Source organism: Diabrotica virgifera, chromosome 6 (assembly GCF_917563875.1).
Source record: "Diabrotica virgifera virgifera chromosome 6, PGI_DIABVI_V3a".
Classification (NCBI taxonomy): Eukaryota; Metazoa; Arthropoda; class Insecta; order Coleoptera; family Chrysomelidae; genus Diabrotica; species Diabrotica virgifera.
The window spans coordinates 26,616,380-26,639,896 of NC_065448.1; the positions used below are offsets into that span (position 1 = coordinate 26,616,380).

The following is a 23,517-nucleotide window of genomic DNA, read 5'->3' on the forward strand; positions in this document are numbered from 1 at the left end:
TTTGGATTTTTTTAGACAAAATTTATAGTATTCCAAGGAAATAAGATTAATTTCTCAAGACTTCATAATTGCCCTAGGTATTTGAGGATTGAGGAGTTTTCCGTTAATTTATAACTAAAGTAAGAGCACGTATACGTTTTCTGCAGATATTTTATATGAGCGTTACAATTTTTACAAATTGAGTGAAAAAATTGCGGTTTTTTTCGAATTTTAGCTTACTATTAAAAAGGTACCTACCTATCTACATTTTATCTGTTTTTTATGCTACTCCTCAACCTATTCAGTTGAACTCTCTTATAGGTCTGGATCCCGCGTATGAAAAAAAGTTGGTTAAAACAGCAAGCTGAAAATTTTGTTAATCGCTTAAGGGTGTCTAGTCGGACAAACTTTGATGTATGGGAACACTGAAACACGGGAAAGTTTTAATTGTGGAGTAGGTTAAAAATTTGGAACGTCAGACCACGAAAACGTCCCATGTATTTTGTCGGACAGAACTTCCAATTGATTTGTTACCCTTTCATTAAACTCTCATGCAAAAATCAGACTGCCATTTGTCACCTGTCATAATTCCTGTCATTTTGTATAACGATCGGATGGACAAGGGGTCATGAAGGCTGAACCAGAAGGATCAGGAAGATATTATCCTTAGATGGAATAAGGAATGACCGAAGATGGAAAGGTCCAATCGTTTACATTGACGAAATAAAGGCCACGTTGCTCAGTCGGAAGAGATGTGGGCGTGGTTCTTTGGGTTGGGCTTCTGTTGCAATGAAAGATGTTAAATGAATAAATAATGATATGCGAATAGAGCTTAAGATTCTCAGCGAAATCTCAATATTTACACAATACGTACATTGTATATACAGTATAAAATCGCCAACAACAAAGTGACCGACATATATGTAAATGTCACTATTAACACTAAATGAGCTAAAACTGTAAGTCAATGAACTTATCCCACGGAAGAAACACAAACATAAGGTCCTTGCTTTGGACACGCGAGAAGACATCTCTAAATAAGAATGCGTAACTTACGTGAAACAGATGTAGAGGAAGTCCTTACAGGCATTCCTTATGTAGGCCAGGTCATATTATACCCAGCGGCAAAGTCGAAATAAAAGGAGCGACAAATAGCTTTGGCCACAGTCCATAGTGTAATGTGGATTCAGATATTTAGTAGCGATAGGTGGTAACTGGGACTTGGAACCAGCCCTGGTCCCCTTGGAACCAGCAGAATGTAAGTATCTTCCACAAGTTTTTTCTTATTAGCAGTCACAATTTTAACTTTCGCTTTATTCTAACGTGGAAATACTTCATTCTAGGTACTGAAGATGATCTAATTAGATCGAAAGCGTCTTGCAATCCATTTGGATGACTTTTTAAGAAGTTTTTTAATAAACTATTTTATACCAATATACAAATTGGGAGTTTTTTTTTACTTCTGTATGAGTTTTTAAACTATGCCAGCCAGCTACTGGGATTTTCCCATTGGTTTTATAATAGTTTTTATATTATATAGAGTTTGTGGATATATTGAAAACAAAAGTTTTCAGTGTTTTAGTGTTAGATATAAATATTAAAGTCTTCGTACCATTATTATAAAAATATATTTACTTGTTTAGAAAATATAATTTAAGACTAAGTTTTCACTCTAATGGCATATAACATATCCCACCAGAATGAAAACAATGGGAACCTTCTCTGGTTACACCTCCGAGGCTTCTACAATTTGCAAGCCATACGGATGCTGAGACTAAGGAAGATGAGGGAATTCTACAATTTACAATTCACGTCACATCTGCTCAGCGCGGTAAAGTTCCAACGAGACTGGTTCCCTTCATACTCCACACAGAGTAAATGTAAATAAAAAATGAATAACCATTTTCAATTTCGTTGCAAAACTTAGTCTTTTGCTAGCAGTTGCCGCTAGGGCATCTATGCCATTTCGTTCGTTGCAATTCGGGACTGCACGCTGGGGTTTGTTTTGGTTGGATCAGGGAGAGCAGCATATGTGCCTCCTGATGAGAGACTAATAAGTTTCGAAACCGGTAGAGGTGCTTGCAGCACTCTCTGATTGCACTGGAATATGGTTCGGCTGTATTTTCGTTTTGCAACGAAATTGAAAATGGTTATTCATTTTTTAAATATAATTTAAGTTAGCTTTGCGGGACAGCGGGACGTGGGAAGGAACAGATGGAAAACGCGGGATACCGGACGGGACAAGAGCTTGTCCCGCGTGAAACCCTAATCCTGCCGCAACCTTATCTCATTTTCTTTTTTATACATTTTCATTTATTTTTTCTTACATAGGGTTTGATCACCACCAGATCTGCTTATTTTACAATTTCTTTCCTGCTATTTTCCTAGTTGGTAGATTAGCTGCTAATTGCAATGGCAACACGAATCACAGTTTTGGAGACATGTTGCTAATAACATAATAGATGAAAGCCAAAAGAGAAGAAAAACTTTTAGAATAAGACCTGCTGTTATATTTACAATATATTATCACATAAATACTTATTTTAAATTCATTGTTTTATCTTTTATATTAAAGAAATACTTTGTCAAGAATTTTATACAATAACAAAAACAACGCGAGGTCAGAGCATAATATACCAAGATCTGGTGTTAACGTTATCAAAAACAGGAAAAATTATCTGTCTGTATACCGGATACAGGGTGTTTTCTCACGACTTATCTACCGCCTTCGCAGGCATCCGTTTCACTTAGAATTTCGCAGAGGAAATTTTGCGTTTTACATCGAGTCTGTTCAATTTCAATTTCTTGGAAAAGAATCAAAAACTTCTCACATACGTTGCAATTTTTTGTATTGTAAGTAATTTCCTATCTGGAACATTTTATGATAAAAAAATATAGGTAGGTATGTTATTTTCTGAAAATATTGTAAAGCTATTATTAGTGGCATTTATTTTAATATATATATAATATATGTAAAGCTATTTTAATATATGGGATGTAAGGGATAGTGATGCGCAATACATAGCTTCTCCTATTCAAATCTCAACCTCACCTGCCCGTGAGATGATCTCGATCATGATTATCCGGTACATCCTGCTAGATAACAAACGAGGCGCTGACGTCCGAGTGATTGCCGGTATAAGCAATCCCCCACTTACTGACCAACAGCTTCGGGTGGAAGAGTCGGTAAGTGGAAGGGCACCTTCTTGTCCTAGAAATGAGAAATCATTTCTAAAGGCGGACGAACCAGGCAGGGTCAACGGCGTGGAGATGCATAAGGCAACGGGAAACCAATGCATTAAAGGCTCATAGAGCATCCCTAGTTAATCATCATGACTAACAACATAACCAAACACTCTACTGATCATGAAACTCGGAAAACAAGATCCGGCAGAGGAGGAAACTCACAAGACTGCAAGGCCTCCCCGGTCGTCAACATGCGAAAACCTTGCAAAGTAGCGACGTGGAATGTTAGAAGTCTACATCAAGCTGGAAAAGTACATAATGCCGTTAATGAAATGGAAAGGCTGAATGTAGACATTTTAGGAATCAGCGATGTCCAATGGCCCGACTCAGGAAAGATGAAAATCAACAATAAAACAATATACTATTCAGGAAGTCAAGACGGTTCACACAGATATGGTGTCGGGATAATACTAAACAAACACATGGATAAAGCTGTAGTAAATTTCATTCCATACTCCAACAGAATTATCCTCTTACAATTAAATCAGAATAAACCCAAATTAAACATAATACAAGTTTATGCTCCGACTGCGGACAAACCAGAGAGCGATATTGAAACTTTCTACGAAGACCTAGACAATATTTTAAAATCCATTAAAACGCAGGATGTTACAATTATAATGGGAGATTTTAACGCAAAGGTTGGAGACGAAAAAGTAGAAGAATGTACAGGAGGATATGGTCTGGGCAACAGAAACGAAAGAGGTGACAGGCTTATCGAATTTTGCCAAAACAATAATTTTGTCATAACTAATACATTGTTTAAAATGCCAAAGAGAAGACTATATACCTGGAAGTCACCAGCAGATCAAGAAGGGAGAATTGTAAGAAACCAAATAGATTATGTATTGATTAGACAAAGATACAAGAATGCAATTATATCTTCAAAAACCTATCCAGGTGCCGACATAGGATCAGATCACAATCCAGTAGTGACCAAAATTAGGCTCAAAATGAAAATAATAAAACGCAGAACAACAGATGTAAAAATCGATACAAGTAAACTAAGAAACCCACTCATAAAACAACGCCTGACAGATGAAATTAATAACCGTTTAATGAATGTTAAAGAACAAATCCAACAAAATACTGAAACAGAGACAAAATGGTTATTAATAAAGACAGAAATAGATAAATGTCAAAAAGAAATTCTTACACCAACCAGATACAAAAAGAAACAATGGATGACGGAGGAAATCTTAGATTTAATGGAAGAAAGACGTCAGCATAAAAACAAAGATAATCAGATGTACAAAAATGTGGATAAACAAATAAAATCCAAAATTAAACAGGCTAAAGAACAGTGGTTAAAAGAACAATGCGCAGAAATAGAAGAACACCAGAAAAGACATGATAATTTTAACACACATAAAAAAATTAAGGAATTAACGCAGATCAACAGAAAAAGAAAACCGGGAATACTAAAAGATACAGATGGGAAACTTGTGTTGAGTACTAACGAAAAATTAAAGAGATGGACAGAATACATAAATGAATTGTTCAAAGACAATAGAACAGAGCAGATGGAAGTCGAAGTAGAAGATGATACGGTTTTGAAGATATTAAAAGAAGAAATTAAATCGGCATTAAAAAACAGCAAAAATGGTAAAGCAGTAGGTCCAGACCAAATCCCAGTAGAAAGCTTAAAATGTATAAATGATGAAACCTTAGACATTATCGTAGACTTGTTTAACACAGTGTACAAAACAGGAAACATACCAAAACAATGGTTACTCTCAACCTTTTGTGCTATCCCTAAAAATACAAACGCTAAAGATTGCAGTGAATACAGAACAATATCATTAATAAGTCACATTCTCAAATTATTCTTGAAAATAATACATGGTCGTATAAACAAAAAACTAGAAGAAGGAATAGATGATAGTCAGTTTGGGTTCAGAAACGGACTAGGAACCAGAGAGGCGTTATTTACTTTTAATGTGTTAGCTCAAAGATGCATGGACATGAATGTGGATGTGCATGTTTGTTACGTTGATTTTGAGAAGGCTTTTGACAAAGTAAGACATGAAAAATTAGTCCAAATTCTAAAGACAAAAAACATAGACAAAAGGGACTTACGAATAATAACAAACCTTTACTGGAATCAAAGAGCACAAATTGTAATAGATAACGAACCCAGTCCAGAAATTGAAATCAGGAGAGGAGTTCGGCAGGGATGTATTATGTCTCCATTACTCTTTAATGCATATAGTGAAGCCATTTTTGAAGAAGCATTGCTATCTCAAAGTGAAGGAATAATAATTAACGGAAGATCTATTAACAACATAAGATATGCAGATGACACCGTGATTATAGCAAGCTCTGCTGAACAACTCCAACTACTACTGAGCAAAACAAACAATTTCTGTAAAGAATATGGACTAAAAATGAATATAAAAAAGACCAAATACATGATAATAACTAAGAAAACAAACATACAAACAAGCATACATTTAGGAAATGTACCGATAGAAAGGGTTGATAAATACAAATACCTAGGAACCTGGATTTCAGAGAAAAATGATCAAACAACAGAAATAAGGACCAGGATAGAAATAGCAAGAAATGCGTTTGTAAAAATGAAAACAGTTCTCTGCAACAAAGACCTTAGCTTAGAACTGAGAGCAAGAGCTTTGAGATGCTACGTGTTCTCGATACTACAATATGGACTTGAAAGCTGGACATTAAAGCAAGAACACATAAATAAGCTACAGTCATTTGAAATGTGGTGTTACAGAAGAATGCTTAGAATAGCATGGACACAGAGGAAAACGAACACGAAAGTACTGCGAGAAATGGGTAAAGAATGCGAAATAATAAACACAATAAAAATAAGAAAGTTACAATATCTGGGACACGTAATGAGGGGACCGCGATATGAAATGCTAAGACTGATAATACAGGGAAAGATAAGAGGCGGAAGGTGTATAGGAAGAAGGAGAGTGTCATGGTTAAAGAATTTAAGGGACCGGTGTAGATGCAGTTCTATAGAACTCTTTAGAGCAGCGGTGGATAGAGTAAAGATAGTGATGATGATATCCAACCTCCGATTAGGAGACGGCACTTGAAGAAGAAGAATTTTAATATATGAATGTGGTATTTATTTGTGGACTTGATTGTTAATAGAAGAAAAGAAACAAAAAAGAGCACAACCACTCCATAGACATTCACAAGAAAAGATTCAAAGATGCCAACAATACCATATTATGTAAAGAGCTTATCGGAAAAATTGAAAAGAATAGGAAGCAAGTAGGTACATCACAACAACGTTCAAAACAACCAATACTCTGAGATCCACCCTGTCCAAAGCCAAACCCAACAACACACAAGAAAAATCCGAAGACTGCATCTACAAAATACCCTGTGAATGGAAGAATTGCAGGAGAAACTGCAAAAACACTAAGTGTCAGGGTAAACGAGCATGGAACATACATCAAGAACAGAGACTTCCAGAAATCCCAGATGTGCAAACATGCCTGGGACAAGGAGCACAGAGTACAATGAAAAGATGTATCAATAATCACGAAAGAAACAGACATGAAAACAGGACCGCCGAGAGGGATGAGCGGGCCCCAGTAAGAAGTGAAGAGCGCGCCCCCGGCAAAAAGTGAAAAACGAAAAAAATTGTTTAATTTTTATAGAAATAAAATTATCAATAATAAATAATAAGAAACATTTCAAATATAACTTTTATTAAATTTTGATTATATTTTTATACTTAATAGTGAAAATATTTACAATACTGGTATTTTTCGATTGGCAAAGATGTCTATAATTTTCGAAAAATCGCATGATTTTACCAATTCTCAATGCACAAAGTTGCTAGGCCAGTTAGCCGATCCTATTTCATTGTAGACCTCATAGCATTTTTTATGCGAGAAATAAAACTAAAAGATATTTTCCTTTTATAAGGATATATGCAAAATATTCTTGACGCTATAACGATGTTAGGAAATAATGATTCCAATTTGGGATGTTTAATTTTATTAAGTAAATCTATTGGAGAAAGTTGAGATTCACAAATATTCTCCTTGTATATCGCTCTATCGTCATCTTTATAAAACTCGCGCAATATATAAATTTTTTTCTTAATATTGGCGTTATCTTCATCTCAAAATGTCCATAAAATGTTAAATAGCGAATGAATTTTAATTGCCACATTAAATCTTCTGGTTAAGTTGCTTATTATGCAATATATGACAATATTAAATATTTCACAGCGAAATATTCAGTAGGGCTCAAAATTATCAGTCGCCTCAATACTAGGCAATATATTTCAAAATAGAGGTAAACGTCATAATAAATATATTCTATAGCTGAGTATTAACTAAACGCATTGTGCACATAAAGTGAGGAGCAAAAAAACGTGAAAAATTACGTCTTTGGTCTGGTCGACGCCGGGCCCCTTACATCGCCGGATCCCGGTACAATGTACCGGCTATACCCCCCTCTCGGCGGGCCTGCATGAAAAAGAGAAAAGTTAAAGAAGCAGCCCTCATGCTACTGAGCGAAGAAAAATGTGTACAGAACCCATCAGCAGAATGCAATATGTAGTACATTCTTTCACGGTTTTTGCTGTAAATTTTAAAGAACCGCTTGGATTGACATGAAATTTGGCATACGCATAGCTAACATGTCAAAGAAAAAAAGTGATATGGTGCCCATGTGTACTTTTGCCCTGGGGATGACTTTCACCCCATCTCGGGGGTGAAAAAATATATGTCCAAGATAAGTCCCGAAATGGATAAACTGACTAATTTTAAGCAACTTTTGTTCTATAGAATTTTTTCACCAAATTAACACTTTTCGAGTTATTTGCAAGTGAATGTTCATTTTTCAACAAAATAAATACGTTTTTAGACGGTTTTTCGCAAATAACTCAAAACGTAAGTCTTTTGTCTAAAAAAATATTCTTAGCAAAACTATAGCCTATCAAGTGAAAAAAAACGGTGTATATATTAGGTCTCTATACCTAGCAAAACAGTTATAGCTAATGAAAAATAGGTTCATATTAAAAAAAAACAAATAGAATAATTCAATATGAAATATCCAAATAATGAAGCACTCTTGGGAAAACAGATTACAACTTTTTTAAAGTGTTTAAAAAATTATTTCTGTTTTTATAAAAAAAATGTTAGCATCAAATGTAAGCAAGTTACGCTCAAAATAAAGTTGGTCCCTTTTGTTTTGGCAAAAAAAAATCAGGAAGATCACCCCCCAATTAGCAATTAATGAAATTAATCGTTACCGCTTCACAAGTTACTTTACTTATGTTGTGTTTATATGATTATGATTTGTAAGTTTCATCGATTCAAAATGCTTATTTTTAAAAGAATTTGGTTTTAAAGTAAAATTTTTAAAAATTTTAATTTTGAAAAAATGCTTTTTTTCAAAATAACATAAAAATTGTTAGAGATACCAAAAATCTTAAACAATAAAAAAGTCGGCTTTACTTTTCTGATTATTTTGTATTTTTTTTGTGTTTCTGTAAGACAAAAATTGGTTAAGATTCGGTGTTTCCAAATTTGCATACACTAGTGATAAGTGACTCGTTCAAGGGTCCTTTTAACTACAGCTCTTTCAAAAATAAGGACTTTAAACCGATGAAACTTACAGATCATAATATGATCAATACATACGTGAGTAAAAAACTTGTGAAGTGGTAACAATTAAGTTAATTTGAAATGATAATTAGGGAATGATTTTCCCGATTTCTTACAAAAAAAAATGGACCAACTTTATTTTGAGCGCAACTTGTTTACTTTTGATGCTAAAAATTTTTTTTTAAAACAAAAATAAGCATTTTTTAAACGCTTTAAAAAAGTTAAAATGAGTTTTCCCCAAAAAAGTGCTTCGTTTTTTGGTTATGGTAGGTACGTTAAAATATTCGATTTGGAATTTGACGAATATGAACCTATTTATCATTAGGTGTAACTCTGCTTCTACTAGGTATAGTGACCTAATATTTCACTTTTTTACGTGCTATATTTTTGATTAGAATTTTTTTTTCGACCAAATACTTACTTTTTAGTTATTTGCGAAAAACCGTCTGAAAACGTGGTTATTTTGTAGAAAAATTAACATATTCACTCGCAAATAATTCGAAAAGTATTAACTTGGTAAAAAAACTTTATAGAACAAAAGTTGCTTAGAATTAGTCATTTTATCCATTTCCGGACTTATTTCGAACATATATTTTTCACCCCCAAAAGGGGGTGAAACTCACCCCTAGGGCAAAAGCACACATCGGCACAATATCACGTTTTTTCTTTGACTTGTTAGCTATGTGTATGCCAAATTTCATGTCAATCCAAGCGGTTCTTTAAAATTTAGAGGTTTTGCAATATTTTACCTTTAAAGAACGTACTAATAGGCTTTGGTTGCCAACACTAAAATAAGTCAAAAACAAGAACATACGGACAAAAGCGGAATAAAAGAAAGATAAAGAACAAACCATTGAATATCTAATACACAATACGTATGCAACACACAACACAACCATGAAAAAAAAATAAATTTTAATTTAATTTAATTAATTAATTAATTAATAATAAATTAGTAATTTAATTTAAGTTAAATTAATTTTTTTACAATTACACCTACGATACAGACTACACAAAGAAATTAACACAAAAACAGTCATAATTTGATACTCCTAGTGCAGTAACACCACGTCAAACAATTTTTTTCAACCATATATTGCTATAGGCCATAACATCGAGACCAAAATTTCATTTGTTTGAAAATAATATAATATATATAATAATATGTATAGCCTAAAAATCTTCCCATCATTTTTTGATTTACTTTCTCTATGGGAACGATTTCCACAGTGGAAATCGAAACGTCAAAACATTATTGATTAAAAATGTATTTTTGATTACACCAATAATTGTGGCTAAATCCAAGAAATCGTAGTTTTATTCTAAACAAATATGCCACTGTCTTTTTGATAATGATGTAAAAATTGTATAAAGTTTCATTTACTTAGTTCATTATGTGCAATTAAACATAGTTTCAAAAGTTATGCATCACCTAAAATTATACTCATTTTCATAGTTGATTTTTTCGTGAACAGATTAACAGATTCCGCTAATTTTTTTATCACTTTATTTTTTTTTCTTTGGTATTTAGACAGTTGGGCAAAGGCTTACTAAAACTTATTTTTTGAACTTATACCGGGTGGAAGAAAACAGACGTTTTTCTGATGTTTAGTTTGCGACACCCTATAGGAAAGGCAAGGTATAAGTGTGGGTATACATCGAAATCTATTGTAGTCTTATGTTTTGTGAACATTTTGTTTTTTTGAGTGGCCCTGATATCTTGAAAAGCAAAGAAAATATGCGGGTTTATTCTTTATTTAACATGACGTGTTTTAACTGAAACAAAATTAAATTAACAATAAAAAATAACAGTTAACAAGCCTTTAAAAACAGAAAGGCACATAACGTTTACAATTCTGGTCAACACCTTAAAGGCTGATTCTCACTATCATGCAAGGCAAGTGCTCGGCATGACTAAATTTACGGAACTTTACGGGACTAAATTCACACTATGCGTGCCAGGCACCGGCAAGCGACGGGCTTTGCATGCGACGTTCTTTTCGAAACAATATTTGCCTAGCATGTGCCATGAAGGTCACGACAGTGTGAATACCTTACCGGCAAGCAATATGCAATATTGGTTGTTTAAAATCAGTTTTAAAAGACGATAGAGAAAAGAAGTATTTTGTTTTTAAAGAGGTCCCTCAATATGCGCCAATTTTTCTTCTTCTTTTGGCATCATAACTCTGGATGGCAAGGGCGCCCATATAAAAATTTTTAGGGGGGGCCAAACGTGAAGATGTTGCACATTACATTTTGTATATTTCGGATGACAATATATACAGTAGACGCTCTCTATAACGAACACGGATATAACGAGGTTTCGCTTATAACGAGGTACATTAGGTGTCCCATGAAATTCCTATTGAACTATAACGCTCTATAACGAGGCATATTTGGTTATAACAAGGAAAATTTAAATCGAAGAATACTTGTTTTTACCTGTTTTTAGCGTTGTAATGGTCGTAAATAAATAAATGCCCCAACTACCTGTACATAGAAATGCCCAACATCTGTCTTATTATCGAGGCCAGTGCCGTAATAAACTCGGCCACCTGTAATAAACATCTGCCTGTTTATCGACCGATATTGAATACTACAGGAAATTTACATTTTATGGCGGCGAAGTCTCATATTGTTCACTGTTCAGGTTGACCATCGACATCTAATAAACTACGTAAGAGGCATCAAAACATTTCAATATTATTATTGTTTGATATAACGAGATCCGCTTATAACGAGATAATTAATCCACCATTTCAATTCTCGTTATAGAGGGAGTCTACTGTAGTTTAAACCACCTAAAAAACCTAGTTTGAACCCTGTTGTGAGAAATTATTCATACATTTAAACACTAGACCAAGTTTTTAAATGGAAATGTCATGGGTACCTCAAAAGTTGCACCTCTCTTTAAAACCCGTTTGAAAAGAATACAATGCTTGCAAAGCCTTCCCTTCAACTTTGGCGAGCAGACTAACCATGAGTATGTGTCGAACTAAGTTTTTACTTTAAAATCTTAAAAAGGAGCCCCCTTTATTTTTGCAGATTTAGAATCCTTATGAAAAATAAGGCACACATATTCCAAACATTTTTAGAATCGTTGATAGATGGTGCAAATAAATCGCATTTTCCGAATATAGCGCCATCCATCAACAATTCTAAAAAAGTTCGAATAAATGTTACTTATTTTTTGAGGAGGAAACTCAATCTGCAAGAAAAAACGGGGGTTCCTATTTAAGATTTTAAAGTTAACTCTCACCCCACCTCCAGAGTGTGGAATGAAAAATCCTGTTTGGTGTCATTCTATAGATTTTTGAAAAATATTAAACACGTGTTTTTTAGTTTTTATTTGGAAGTATATTTCTCGAGATATTAGACCGTTTCTATAATTTTGCTATGGTATCACGATATACCGTTTTTTCCGATTATAGCGCTATGTATCCACAATTCTCAAAATGGCTCGAATAAAATTTGCTTATTTTTACAAGGAAAATCCAAATCTGCAACAAAAATTAGGGGTTCCATTTAAGATTTTAAAGTTACCCCCCGCTCCACACCCAGGGGTTGAAGTGGTGGACTTGTTTAGTGTCATCGCATAGATTTTTGAAAATTATTGAACACGTATTTTTCAGTTTTTCGATCCGATGTTCATTTCGCGAATTATTCGACCTTTCCGCTACTTTTGGGACACCCTGTATATAACACTCATTCATCATGAAAGATCACCTGTTTTTCATTTAAATAAAATTGTTCTGTTCATCATAATGCACACTTTAAAAATAATCTACTTACTAAAAAAATACTTATGCAAACTAAAATTTGACTATGTTCAATAAATTTAAAAAATTATTTTTCGGTATGAATTTATTTCGAAATATAAAATATAATTAGTACTTTATACCAGTTCTCAAAGATTATCGGTCAGAGATCTGATTTCTTGCTGATACGGTTTTTTTTGCAGTATTATAAATGATTCATTTAATTGATAATTTTGGGTGTCGATTATAGTGTATATAATATGTTTCCCACGCCTCTAATCTCTTTGAATGTTTTCGTTAATAGCATACCGTGATTGTGGGAAATGTGTATTATTCACATTCTATATAGACCACTGTCGCAGACACAAAGATTTTCTTAAACTATTAATAACTACCCAATATGTGAATTTTTTTTATTAATAAATATGTTGTTTCCAATTTATCTCTCAAAATTATCCAATAATTTTTTGACAAAAATACGTTTATGTAATATAAATTTAATTTTTGTTCTTTCCCGAAAAGCTAGGGGGGGCCACTGCCCCCCCTGCCCGTGTGTATGGGCGCCTATGCTGGATGGGTCTTTGCCTGTCTGGCTATATCCTTCCATTCGGATTTCTCTTGTGTACTTTTTCTTCATTGTCTTATGTTCATGGTTTTCATGTCGTCTTCCACGTCATCCATCCCTCTCGTTCTGGTCCTTTCTTTTTTTTTCGCCTTTCTATCGGCTTCCGTTGTAATATTTTCTTTGTTGTTTATTCATTGTATTTTCTCTGCACATGTCCCAGCCATGACAGTCTTTGACTTTTCACATATTGTACAATATCGTAACCTTCATTCAATTCATTAACCTCGTTGTTTCTCCTGATTCTCCATGTGCCGTCTTCCTCTTGCACCGGGTCATATACTTTTCTCAGTATCTTTCTCTCGAATGTACTGAGTTGGGCTTCATCCCTTTTCGTCATTGCTCAGGTTTCACAACCATACGGGTCTAAGCAATGTTCTGTAGACAGTCATTTTGGTTTTTTTGTCTAATAATTTCGGTGTCATCAATCTTTTAACAGCATACCCTTCTGGAAATACGTGCATTAATTTCGATCCTTACGGAATTTTTCTGATTTCTGTGCCTAGATATGTGAAGGCAAGAGTTCACACGTTCAAGAGTATAGTTGTCTATTGTGATATAATTTTCTGTCAGGTGTTCTTTTGACGGTCATGGAATTCGTTTTTGCTTCGTTTATTTAAAGCTCCCTTTTTCGTACTTCAGGATCAATGTTTTTGAACGCTTCGGTTAGTCGTGTTAAAGTGTAGAACTACATCGTCTGCATATGCAGTAATTTGTACTGTCTTGGTGTTTCATTGGTTTTTCTGATGAGTGACTCAAGAACTAGGTTGAATATTATGGTTCAATATGCAGCCATAAGTTGTTAAATTCATCCACTGTCATTCGGTTATATTTAAGAAATTTTGTCTGATCGTCTGAAAGTTCGGAGTGTAAGGTTGCAAATTCTCCTTCTTTTGTGCGTTTCTTTAGCATTTTAAGCACCCAACAACGTCTTTTTCTATTTCTGCAATATTTGTTTCCATTTTCTGTTTCTTCGTCTAATATTAGAGCAATTTTTATTAACGTTCGTTCACTGCACAAAGCAACCAACCGCGGCAAGTCTTTCGCAGTGTGAATTGGCTCCGAAAACCTTGCCCGTGCCTTGCCGTTGCCGGTCCGGTTCCTTGCACGTCTAATGAGAATCAGGCTTAAGAGTTATTTGTCGACGAAGTGAGCGGTATGCAACGCGCAACATAAGAGAGACGAGATTGTTTAATGGAGGCTCTGTGATATTTGGGGGTGGAATTTCCTTGAGGGTAAGTACGGATTTGGTGTCTACGTGGAGGCTCTTTAAATAGCGAGATGTCCATTGCACCGATTTTCTTTCTTTGAACACTCTGTTCCGGTTGCACTATACCTAGTAAATAATTTCATCTTAGTAGTATGATAAGACATGGCCTCCTCACGTATCGCATGTCGTCAGTTAAAACACATATTAAAAAAAGAGTAAAACCGTCTAGTTTCTTTGTTATTCAAGATATCAGATAAACTAAAAAAATAAAATGTGCACAAAATATGAGACTACAACATAATTTCGATATATACCGACCTTTGTACCTTTTATTCCCTACAGGGTGTCTCAAACTTTTGTTTCGCTTAAAATACATGTTAAAGAATAAAACCGTCTAGTTTTATTGTTTCTAATGATATCAGAAAAATTCAAAAAACAAAATGTTCACAAAACATAAGACTACAATACGATTTTTATGCGTACTCACACTTGTATCCTATACTCAATACAGGGTGTCTCAAACTTAACATAAGAAAATCATTTCTTTTCTTCCACCCGGTATAAGTACAAAAAAGAAGTTTGAGTAAACATTTGCATAAATGTGTCAATACCAAAGAAAAATCTAAAATAATAAAAAAATTAGCGGAATCCGTTAATCTGTTCATGAAAAAATCAACTATGAAAATGAGCATAATTCTAGGTGATGCATAACTTTTGAAACTATGTGTATTATAATTAACGAGCCATCAGTGTTAATAGCTATCTTAGGGATACACAAAGTTCCAAAAATAAAAATTATTGTAAGTAATTTTTCAAAGAATTGTTTACAATAAACACGTAATTATTCGTAATTCATTACTTTGTTGTTAGAGACTGACAATAGTCAGTTTTGTCAATTTATAGTCCAAGTAATGAAGCTTAAAATAGGACAAATCCCCGCAATTTTTACAGAGTGGATCGATTTGCTTGAAAATTTCAGAATAAGTAGTGGATAGTCCAAGGATTAAAATCTATATGATGCCGAAAGGTGCTTTTACCATTGGGGAGGCTGCCACCCCATCTCGGGGGTGGAAATTTTTTATATATTTTTAACCGCAAAAGTTGGTAAAAACATTCATTCTAAGCAAAAAACGTTCTATACGTTTTTTTTTTTGATAAAATTAATAGTTTTCGATTTATTCGCTATCGAAGTGTTAGTTTTATATCGAAAAAATCAATGTTTTTAATAAGTTTTCTGCTAATAACTCCAAAAGTTTTCGTTTTATCAAAACAACTTTACTTAACAAAAATGTACCTTTTAAAAAAATAAACAAAACCGTTTTTTTTTTTAAATTTCCTTTAAGACCAATAGTAATCGAGCTACACTTTATTATATGTTAGCTCTTCTTCGTCAAATGCTAAATATTGTAGTTTCAAAGTCAAAAGACGGGAAAACTATGCATTTTTCGAGGGTAACTTGTTCAAACTAATTTAAAGTATTTAAAAATATCTATCTTAAGAAATAAAAAAGTCTCTAGCTCAAAAATTAAGTGACTTATAATGAAAAGAATGCCAGTACCTATTTTTTTCAGCGAAAAAGTGATCGGAAGCAACCTCCTAATCACTACCTAATTTAAATTTGGTGATGGACATTATTTGGTCTTCTTTATTTATGTATTATTAATAGATTCCATAAGTTTGACCGGCTTAGAATGATTAGTTTTTAAAAAAACGGAGTTAATGCGAATAACGAATTTGTGTAGTTTGGAAAAAAATGGCATTTTCTTCAGAACAGAAAGATTATCATCAGAGATACGAAAAAATGTTTAAATATTAAATTATAGCCTATTTAATTCCCAAGAACCTGGTTTGCAAAAATTTTTCTACGGTAAAAATTGGGTAAGCTATTGACAATTAAAACTTGTAATAACATGCAAAAACCACCTTTACCAACCTTTTCAAAGTTACCTCTTTTTGCAACTGAGGATTTTAAAAAGATTTAATACATATTAATAGACATAAATCTTCTAAAAACCTTCAAAATTCTTTTTTACCAAACTTTCTAGGACAAAAAATAAAAAAGTTACGGTTAAAAAATCAATATATTTTTTTGAAAAACAAAAAAGGATAAATCCAATTGGAAGCATAATAATGTAAGTTAGCGATGTTTTTAGTCATTGGTCTTATTCATTATTCTTTATTCATGTATTATTAATAGATGCTAGAAATTTGACTGGCTTAGAATGATTAGTTTTAAAAAAACTGGAGTTAAAAGCGAATAACGAATTTTTGTAGTTTGGTAAAAAATGCCATTTTCTTCAGAATAGAAAGATTATATTCAGAGATAGGAAAAAATGTTTAAATGTGAAACTGTAGGTTATTTAATTCTCAGGAACTTGGTTTGAAAAAAATTTTTCTACGGCAAAAATTGAGTGAATCGTAAATGAGTATTATCGAAAAACATTGATTTTTTCGATATAAAACTAACACTTTCGATAGCGAATAAATCGAAAACTATTAATTTTCTCAAAAAAATGTATAAAACATTTTTTGCTTAGAATGAATATTTTTATCAACTTTTGCGGTCAAAATATAATAAAAAATTTCCACCCTCGGGATGGGGTGGTAACCACCCCCATGGTAAAACCGCCTTTCGGCATCATACAGATTTTGATCCTTGGACTATCCACTACTTATTCTCAAATTTTCAAGCAAATCGATTAATTCTGTAAAAATTTCGAGGTGAAAAGCTTCGGTTCCTGGACTATTTAAGTTATAAAGTTGGATCGATCGTAATTCAAAATAAGAATAAAACCACACAAAATCAAAGGAAAGACGGCTGGACGAAAAAGAAACAGATGCATTATCAAGAACGACAATAACTATTTTGAAAAATCTATCGACACGTCGCCGTCGATTTTTGATTAAAGGGGGACACATGTTTCGGGTATTTTAGGTTATTTTACTATGCCCCTAAGCCAGGGTAAGAATAACCCCGACATTTTTTAATGGCCTCCTCCTTGACTTTGTTCTGACTTTATTCTTTATTTGTTCTTTATTTGTTCTGACTTTATGTTCTGACTTTGAAATGACTTTATTCTTCATAAGGATTTGATGACGTTATGGTATTCGATGTATGGTTGCTATCCGGTCTTCTCTCTACTGTACGTGGTGTGCTGCGTCAGACAGAGAGTAACAGGTAGTGCTTTTTATTTGGTCTGCCCATCGGAGTGTCGATCTTCACTAATCTCTCTATAACTTCCTGTCTTCTAGCCCAAAATACCTCAATATATTTTGGTTGGTGATTGTAGTATTATATGGAATATTAAATCCATATTCACTACTAACAGTATCTAATCTGTTCACAATGAATTCAAGTTGAGATGTTGATAAGTCTAACTATGAGTCTTGATGAGTCTAATAGTACTAAAGTGTCGTCAGAATAGCGGAAATTGCTGATTTTTGCCCTCCGACTCGGGGATCTCTCGTTAGTAAGAAGACCTTTATTTACGTGAGAGATTCTGCGTATAATAGTACGGTAGTTATTACAGTCAGTTGGTGATCCTTTCTTGTAGATGGTTATGAAAGTGAGCTTACACCAATCATCTTGACATTTTTCTGTGTTCCAGATTACATAGTTTGAACATTATTTCAATTCCTATATGTCCCATTTCTTTAAGTACTTCCACCATGAGTCCACTTGAGATTTTCCAGTTTTTAATTTCTTAATTGCGGTTTCTGTTTCGGATTGTAGGATATGTGGTTCTTTTTTGTCATTCATTTCTCGTGGCTTTGATGATCTGAGTTTGAGGTGCTCAGAGGAGCAGTGGCCTAACCCCAAAAACGAAGTTTTGAGATACCTAAATGCAATCTTTGCATTAATATTTCCATTGTGCTTATGTGATTCCATTTAGCCAAATATAGAGGTAGGTTGTGTATACCTTTGTTAATCCAAAGATTTAATGTTGCTGCTTTTATTTCTATATTAATCCAAAATACTTAATTTGTGGCTTAGGCCACTGTGGCTCTGAGCGCCTCAAATATGGTAAGCTTTTAATAGCAATGGGATCAAATAATAAGATATCGTTTTAAAAATCTTACAATTTCCTATACATTCGTCTTCAATTTTTTAATTCGGTCCAATACCAAGTTCATCGGTTTTTTTTTCAGTTATTTAAAGAAATTATATTTAAAATTTTATTTAGAAAGTCCAAAAAACCCTTTCTTACCTGAAAAAAAAAAGAGGAAAAACTTCTATGGGGACGACCTTTTTTATGAATGTAAAAAACTCATTTTTTAATAATTTTGGAAATGGTTGAATCACTGTTGACAATGATTCCGTAAAATTAAATCGATACTTCCATGAAAAAATAATTTCTTTTCAAATAAACTTTTTGGAAAAATCCCAATTTGAAACCTAATACACTACAAGCTTCTTTATTTTGACTGAGCTGTTTGACTTGAAAGCTCAAATGATTTTCTGATTAAAATAGATCACTGGATTTGTCATATTTAATAACTAATTAACTATTAACCAAAACTTTAGAACTACTTAATCAAATGTTTGACCTACGTCAATTTTAATTATATTATTAATTTATATTATGATTTACGTGTAATGATAAACAATTTTTTGTTGATATTTAAAATTGCATAACTGAAAGATAAAACCATACTTCAGCAACCTGTGTCATCAGACATAGACAAGACATCCATTCATAAATTAATAAATTATGAAATATGTGCTGACACCGTATGCACATAAAAGGAAAACTTTTTACTATACTTCTCAAGGTGCTTATAATGCACATAATATATAAATATAGTTTCATTGATAAAAATGCAAAATATATTTTATGAAGCATATTATCGGTTAAGGTTAAGAGGTTTTAATTTTTTTTTGTAATAATATAGTTTTACCTATTTTAAGATTAATGGAACTTTCAACATTTCAAGTTAATGTCTTAAAGTCGTAAAAATACAATAATAATAATCTTTATTGCATGTGTTATTGTCTTCTCATTAAAGATACACTAAACGAAGGAGAACAGAACGATGAAAATACGGTAATAATATTCTTTTATTATAATGGTATTGTTAAACTTTAACGGTTATAATATTTAATTAAATTATATTGACCTTCTAAATAAGTCAGGAAATACAATTCGAAATTATTTATCCTCTGAGCTTTTTAAGTTGGAAAAATAAAGCATAACAGAGTGGCGAAATACTCGACAAGGGAAATCTAAATTGCATTTCACGTCCTGTCATTCACCGTGATAATAATTTTAGCGAAATATTTCCTTTAATATCCACCAAAGGTGAATAAAGTATAAACTAAAAGAACTACTATGTGCTTATACGTATTTCGAAATAACCGTTTCCTCATTGGAGCACCTGGGTAGAGGCACTGAACTGAAATCAAATCCTTTCATCCTTTCATTTTGATAATTACCCGAAAAAAATTAAAGGATTTGATTTCAGTTCAGTGCCTCTACCCAGGTGCTCCGATGAGGAAACGGTTATTCCGAAATACGTATAAACACATAGTAGAGGCTCTGTACTGTAATCAAATCTGAACCATCTTTTCTTTTCTTTTAGTTTATACTTTATTCATCTTTGGTGAATATTAAAGGAAATAGTTGGCTAAAATTATTATCACGGTGAATGACAGGACGTGAAATGCAATAGATTTCCCTTGTCGAATATTTCGCCACCCTGTTATGCTTTCTTTTTCCAACTTAAAAAGCTCAGAGGATAAATAATTTCGAATTTTATTTCCTGACTTATTTATACTTTTGATTCATAGATGGTGCTAATAGCATCTTTGGTAATTATTTTGATAATTACCCGGAAAGGATGAAAGGATTTGATTTCTTTTGACCTTCTTTGCTTTGCATAAAACAAACAGTACAGTCTGAGTAACTAATAACTTCCCATATACATTTTTGGCGTGTTTTCTCATTGAAGATCTCAACCTGCTTTACGAAGGCGAGAGAAATATTCAAAGTATTCAAACGTTAAGTAAGTCCCAAGATCAGAATCGGAAAAGCTAGATCCACTTTCAACTGGATGGAGACTTTCTACAAGAGCCACAACCTCTCTCTTGGTATAAAAGTAAGAATGCTGGGAGGCTATGTTTTCTCTGTCCTGTCTTCTTCTTCTTTTTCTTATACTTGTTGTAGATCTGTCGATCTGTTAATTCTGACGTTGAAGTATTTCTTGAGAGGTAGACTGCCAGCTATCTCTCCATATTGTTGGTGGTCTCCCCGGTGGACGCTTGCCTGCTGGTTTTCCTTCTAGCACAATTCTTGGTAGTCTGTGCTCCTCCATTCTTTTTAAATGACTGACCCATTCTCTTCGTCTTTGCCTACCTTATCTTTATCTTACTACATCTTGCACGCCACATTGTTCCCTGATGATGTTTTTTCGTATTCTATCTCTTCTTGTCTTCCCTGCTATTGCTCTTAGTGTCTTCATTTCAGCTGTTCGTAGCATGCTTTTCGTTTTATTTTTTGTCTTCTCTTGATTCAATGCCATACAGGTCTGCTGCAAGTTTTATAAATTCTAACTTTGCTATTCCAGACCACATCTCTCAAACATCCGGACAAGACAGCGGCCTTGTTAATTTGTCATCTTAGGTCTCTGGCTGGGTCATGATAACTTGATAACGCTACACCTAGATATTTGAACTGGTTTAGCTGTTCTATGGGTTTCCCCTCTACCACGAGCTTGCATCTAATTGGGTCTTTCGCATTGGTAATGCATTTTGTTTTCTGCGTGGATACGTTCATGTTGAGTCGTCGACATGCTTGATAGAATCGATAAAGTTGTCTTTGTAGGTCATCCTCGTCCTCTGCAATCAGGGCTGCATAATCCGCATAGCACACTATACTGATTCTACTGTGGCCGAGTCTGTATCCTAGTTGAAGCGATTCCACATCTTCTATTATTTCATCCATTAGCATATTGAATAGAAATGGACTGAGGCTGTCTCCCTGTCTGATTCCTCCTGGTGTTGGTATGTTGGCCGTAGTAATGTCGTTTGTTTTAATTTTTGTCGTGTTGTTATTGTTCATTTGTTTTATGATTTCAACAATGTTTGCCGGTATCCTTTTTTTTGTCTCTGTCCTGTGATGGTGTTAAATCGTGGATCCTTAATGAAAATATTATGTGCTGAAGATTTGAAGCATTTGAAATGTGGCTAAATCGGAGAATTCTTAAATCAGGTCTTCAAAGTTACAATACTTCTGACACATTATGCGTAATGAATCCAGATATGCCCTTTTATAAGCCATCCTGTAAGGAAAAATATTCTGCATGCTGACACGGTACTCTTCAGATGGTAGGGTTTCTTGACCTTACCATGATCAAATATTCGTTATCTGTAATGTAATTTTTTGTGTGAAAATCCTTTGTGCTCGTTTTTGATGTTATAACTTTTCCGGCTACAAAAAACCAACAGCAACATTGAGCAATTTTTTTCAACAGACAGACAAGGTTATTTTCCATCAATAAACTGCATAAGAAATAGAAGTCTTTTTTTATCGTACATGGGATCCATCTCTCTTCATAGTGGTATTTTGAACTTTTTGACCATAGCTCTGAAGATGGCTTTATAAAACGAAAGCGCTCAGCTAGGAATTATATATCTTACACACTTCAAAAGTACACTTTTCCCTGTTTATCTGTAAAAATATTTGGAAAGCGAGATTCAGGAAGAAGAACATTCTGGAATAAGAAACTCGGTACCTAGTTCAACACAACATATGTGCACCTTTTCCGCTGTGCTGCAGATACGATAAAGATTATCACGATGATCGACAACATTCGTCAAGAAGTGATCTACATAGGAGGCCTTGGACAAAGACAGTATTTTTCTTATTAGGCCTCAGGTCGGTCTTTCAATCCAATTTTAAGATTGTAGTCGCATTTGTGGCGGTAACTGCTAGATATCTTACTATTTTTAGAATATCTTCCTAATGGGCTGATGCCTGTTCGTCCTAAATCTCGTACCCGTTTCCTATGCCTTCCCTGTCGTATAATATGCTGTATTTTACAAAGATATTTTATTCGCTCTTTTGATATTCTGTATCTTAATGTTTTCCCAGCAATTGATACCAAGAATATATCTTCCTGAGATTCTAAAGAATCTAATAGTCTTTATAACAGAGGCTAAATTTAACTAGGCGAGGTGAGCATAGAGCATGCAATACATTCAACTATTTTTCAACGGAAAATAAGCCACAATTTTCCAAAAAAAAAAAATGATTTTATTAACGTTTCGACGCCCAAGTCGGGTGTCGTTGTCAAAATACAAAATAATACTAAATTAAACAAAAATGTTGTTGCTTGTAAGAAATTCTTCTAATGATTTGTTTAATCTGACTCATTTATATCAGCAATTCAGACATGTATTATACATTTTAAAGTAGAATACTTTAAAATGATATTGCCAATATTGATGAGTTGCGTTCCTGGGACGACTTTACTAAAAGATAGTTCATTTGATTACATGTAATCAACCCAACTCAAGAATATCCGCCACAAAGAGTCATAGCATGTGATCTGTCTTTAAAAAGACAACCAAATGCAACGGTGGCAGTAAAATTCTCGCGCTAGAGATTCCATAGTAAATCACGAGGGAAACCAGGAAAAAAACTCGTGAAAAGAAAAAAAAACTTTTACCGCATTATATTATAATATTGTTAAAAACTGTAACTAGATTATCAAATAATTGTTTCTGATTTACATAATTATGATCTTTAGTATTTCGCAGTGTACATTGTCCGGACTTGATGCCTTTTGTTTTTTAGTGATGCAATGGCGTAGGTATGGCATCTTCTATCTCGAATTTAAGAATAGAAGGTCCTGTTTTTCCTTCTTCATATAGTTGATCATCAGTCCTGTCCGATGCAAATACATTTTCTATGTAGGATTTCCTTGTTTCTAAGATCTTTGATGGCTCTACGATAATTATATTTCCATCGGTATCTTTTATATGCTGTTGGGTGACTTATTGAAATTGAGGGGGTCAGATGCTAAGGGGTACAAGTGATAAAATGGTTCAATTGAGAAAAACGAAGTCAAAGTTAAATTTATATAGTAAATTCTACAGCA

At 33.5% G+C, this 23,517-nt stretch overlaps 1 protein-coding gene across 5 annotated transcripts in view; it reads left to right on the forward strand.

The window, feature by feature from the left end:
• The window catches only part of LOC114333399 (uncharacterized), a 439,275-nt gene that overhangs the window by 257,153 nt on the left and 158,605 nt on the right, over nucleotides 1–23,517 (forward strand). The window lies entirely within an intron of this gene.